Source organism: Ammospiza caudacuta, chromosome 6, assembly GCF_027887145.1.
Source record: "Ammospiza caudacuta isolate bAmmCau1 chromosome 6, bAmmCau1.pri, whole genome shotgun sequence".
Lineage (NCBI taxonomy): Eukaryota > Metazoa > Chordata > Aves > Passeriformes > Passerellidae > Ammospiza > Ammospiza caudacuta.
This window is the reverse complement of record NC_080598.1, coordinates 62,276,478-62,281,399: the sequence shown is the minus strand read 5'-3', so window position 1 is coordinate 62,281,399 and position 4,922 is coordinate 62,276,478.

Here is a 4,922-nt window from a genome sequence, read left to right as displayed (position 1 = left end):
TAGGTGCCCCTCCTTAGCTGCATAGTCTTGAGATAATTGGAAGCTCTTGTGGATGCCACTATCTGCTCTGGGAGAAAAGAGGGGCTGTGCTGGGTAAAGTATCATCCTGTATTGTAATAAACAGGGATGGTGGCTACAAAAAGGACTTTACACTGGCAAAAGGTGGGAAGAGCAGTGGGATGGTGATGCTTATTTTAGGGAGAAAATCAGAACCGTGCCGTTGATGTGTCCGTGTCCTTGCAAATCCTGAGCACGTGAGATTCAGGGATCTGTGCTGGGTGTTCAGCACAAGATATGCCAGGGAGGGGGGATATATCCAGCACTGATGGAACCTCCAGAATTCCTTCCCCTGAACCTGTTCAAATGAGATTTGCTGGTGCTCGCAGACGGAGCCGCTGCGTGGATGTTGCTGAGCCTCGGCTAAAAGGCAGTGCGGAGGGATGCTGGCAGAGTTTAATTTTTATCAGCTCCTCTTAGGTGGCACCCTGAAGTTTATCAAACAAGCAAAGCTGATTTGCTCTTCGTTAGTCTCAGTTGCATGAATCGGTTGCCAAGTAAACAGGATTTTGCATTTTCCTAATTACTTTCATATTTGTGTTTTACCTCTATTTGTTCTCTTGCAAAACGGGTCCTAATAATTAGTCAGGCTCCTGCTGCCTAGACCTGGAAAAAAAAAAAAAAAAAAAAAAAAGGGGGTGGGGGCAGAGGGGAAAAAAGACTTCTGAGGGTTTTTTCTCCCTTATAAATTCATTTTTGTTACAAGCATCTTTTATACATATTACTAAAGGGAGCGCACTAAGAAATGCAAATAATAGTTCTTTATTTTATTATGACAGTTAATTAATAGCAACCTGTTTTAATGAATAAAGTCACTCAGAGTCCTTCAGCACTTCCTAAGTAGAGGCCAGAATCTGTAGGGATTCTTTTTTCCCCCCCATTGTATAGCTCCAAGACTCGGGAGCACTATATAGGGGCTGTATAGAAATGCTCGCTAATGAAGAGGGAGGGTGAGGAACTTGTCTGCATTCAAAGATCACTGGTGAGTCATTCAGCGAGAAAAGGCCCCTTGCTAGGAATAGTCACAGTTCCGCGGCATTGTGCTAGCAAAAGGGTTTGATCAAAGGTCTCCTGCCGAGCTTGCATGGTTTCCTTTCATACGACGACCATAATTAAAACCACTAATTCTCTTTTAAAATGCTGCAGGATGCCATGTAGGCATCTGTCTGGAGTGTCCTTTGTGCTGTCGGGAGCTGTTAAGGACCAGCGCCGAGGGCTTTTCAGCGACATGCCAGTCAGGAAGGTGATTCGACATAAGGGTGCCTCTGAAGGCTTGACAGGGCCTTGACTACACAATTCCAGCTGAATTTGCCCCTTGTCAGCTGCCAGTAAATAAATCTCAAAGAAGAAGGAGGAGGGGGGGAAAAGCTGAAGTTTCATTACCTGATCCCCGGGGCTTTGTTGGTTTTGGCATCGCCCAGGGGGAAGCCCTCGGGAGCTGGAGTTGGCCATTGGAGACCCCGGCGCCCGGCGTTTGAAGACCGTCAATACTTGCAACAGTTCAGCTGTTAGGAAGACAAATAAATGGAAGAGCCCATTAATCCCCTTTGGGTACTCGGTGCCTTTTGCCCTTTTATCACAGCCTTATTAGGTTCCTACTCATCTTGAACCAGGAGGGATGAATTGAAGTTGTTGAGCGCTAATTGGCAAAGACTTTTCATTGCGGGCCAAGAACTTTCACTGACTTGAAAGTAACTTCGCCACGGGGAGGATCAGCAAATTTTTGCCTCGCCATTAAAACAAAACCCCCAAAAATCCCATTGGGATTTGATGTGGTGCTTGGAAAAAAAAATAGAAAAATATATTTAAAAAAAGAGGGAACTGCTAAATTGTTGGGTTTATCCTTAATGAGAATGCTGGCAGCTTTGCTTTTTAAAACAGGATGATGGAAGCAGATGTGGCTCACCTTGAAATGCAGTTGGAATTCATGCATCCTACAGGTGTGCATTGGCCAAACCTACTCATGAGACAGGCGTCCCAAAAGCAGTGGGAGATGGTCTCTGGGGGGCACCACTGTTCTGGGCAGTTTGGAATCACTGCAGGGTCAAGCAGAGCAGTGCTGAGGCTCCCACATGCCAGGAGACAATTCTGGCTGGCCTGGAGTCATCCCTGGGTATAGTGATGGGATTTACAGCTGGGAATTATTTCAGTGTGGAGGCACTTGGATGTTCTCATGTAAACTGGTTTTTGATGTTGATTTTGGTAAGGGTTGCATGGATTTGAAGGTACTTATTGACCTCTCTCCCCATGTCCCCCACACTGTGCATTTTAAACAGAGACAAAAACTTTTGCGAAGTTGTGAAAGCATCTTGTGCATGAGAAGTGAGAATGTTGTGGGCAATCTCCCCCTGGAAAATATTGGTGGTTTTAGAGCACAAAATCCTGCTGATGTGTCCCCCAAACTCTGCATTTGAGGGACTCATGAACCAAGGTGTCCACACAAAGGATGCCATCTCCCACTGGGTTACCAGTGCTTGTACCCCACAAAACCCACACTGTTTTTCCAGGGACTTCCAGGACAGGGAGCTTGGCATGGTGCTACCTGAGCAAATGGGCAGCTGAAGCTCTCCCATCCCACCGTGGGGGATGGAGACATCACTGTCAGCACCCTTGGAAAGGCTGCTTGGATCTGTCTGGTTGGAGCATTGCTCCTGCCTGGGTGTGGGACACTGCCCAGCTCCACGGCCACCAAAGGCCACACTGTACTGGAGGGTGCTGGTGCCACCACACTGTCCCTTCTAAGGAGCACTTGAGTGTTCTTGGTAGTTCTGGAGCTGTAGCACATTTGGTACACGTACAGCAGAGGCTTGCTGAAATTTGGGGAAAAAACATGCAAGAAGAGCATGGGCTTGGGTGGTTTGGGTGTCTTTTCTGTCATGTCCTTTGATTTAAGCAGTAAAACCACTTAAAAAAGAAAAAGACATCTGAAGAACTCCTCTGCTTATGAAGGCCAAGGAGGATCTGCTGCCTGCTTCAAGCTTGAAGGATTTGCCTGCCCAATTTTTTCCCCAAATTTATTATTTCTCCCTTGCTGCCTCTTGAAGCTCCTGTTACATTTGAAGTTGACTTTTCAAGAAAGGCTTTTTTTGAAACAGAGTGAAAACAAAGAATCAATAGGGAATCACTTTATTCAGATGAGTGGAAGGAATTTGTGCTGGTGGAGGGCTGGTTGGAGAGGGTGCTGTGAATGACAGCATCCATCCATCCATCCATCCATCCATCCATCCATCCATTCCTCATCCATCCATCCATCCATCCATCCATCCATCCATCCATCCATCCATCCTTCACAGCCTGCTTCTAACAAACTGGATTTTGCCTTTTGTTGGGCTGAACAAACCCAAGGCAAATGTATTTGTTTCCAGAGAATTTTATCAGTAAATCCTTGATGGTCCCATTCAAAACTGGGCTTTGCTGGTGAGTGAGGAACAGACACAATGGCCTTGAGGAAGATGAAGGTCAACCTGGATACTTGGTGTACATGAGGGTTGCCATTGTTGGAGAAAGAGAAGTTCTTTGGAAGTGATTATTTCCAGCATTTGGGAAAGAACAAGTCGGAATTTACTACTCAGTTACAAGCTGTAAGTGTTGGCATTGAGAAAGCGGGATTTTTTTTTAGAAATCCACAATCATAATTTTGATCTTTAAACTTAATTGAACTAATTCAATTAGACCATGCCAGTCTTGCATTTGATTGAAGACAGCAGCTTGGTTTTGCTAGAAGGTAAGAATGAACCATGGATAATTCTGACTAGATATGAAAGAGGATTTTTCTATCTTGTGGGGGCCCAGGAGGGAGGTCGGAGCCTTCTTTGGCTCACTGTATCAGCTCATGTTGATATTTGATCAATACACCCTGCTCACCCATCCCATCCCATTGACTCTCCTCCAAACCTACCAAAACCTATTTTTTGTCACATAAAAATTTGAATTGTGTTGTGACCTGAAGAGGATTCAGCTTCTTCACTTGCTGTTTTATTTAGGACCATTTTGGGCAACAGTCACCTTCAAATAAACTTACTTGCAGAAAACATGAGAAAGGTGGGCAAAATGGGCTACATGTTTTGTCCTCAGTTCCTGAAGGCAGTGTCCTATCAAGGTCCCCAGCACATGGGTGACCTCAAATATCATTGAAAATATTGGGCTTCATTGTGCTTTTAAATTCAGTGACATCACTCACAACACTTTTAATTCTTCCAGTTGTCCCTGGTGCTAAAAACAACCAGTTTGAAGAAACCCTGGGGACCCCTAAATACCCATTTTTTTCCCCCTTTCTCCCAACCAGGATCTAGCTTTTTACCATTTCCTTAACGTTTGCAGCTAGAAATACAGCTTAAGTGGCATTATGCTAAGTAATTATTCTTACAGGATGTGAAATGAAACAAATTTTGCACAGCATGAAATTATTCCTGCCATGGATGGCGTTCGGTGGCAGATTTCTCCGTTTGGACCACAAACAAGGCTCAGTGGCAGCCACACAACGCAAAGCCAGAGGAGGGGGGTGAGCAGGGAGGAAAACACCACCAAAGGTAAGTCCTTGTAGCAAAATAAACATTTTTATTTTTTCCTTTTTTTTTTTTTTTAATTTTTTCTATTTTTTTCTTTTTTTTTCTTTTTTGGCTGGATCAAATATTAAACCTGCTACTACAAATTTCACGCTTTGCATTCCTAACACAGATGCCAAGGGATGATGCCAAAAATTAATTGGGAATAATATTCCTTGCCTTTGTGTGCTGCATCCAGCAGAGGGCACAACGGATAAGTGATGGGCCAGACGCTGCTGATAAGGCTGCTCGCAATTATTCCCTGCAAAAATATGTAGCAACATGCTTGGGTGCTTATTTCCACTTGGGGATGTGGTCTGG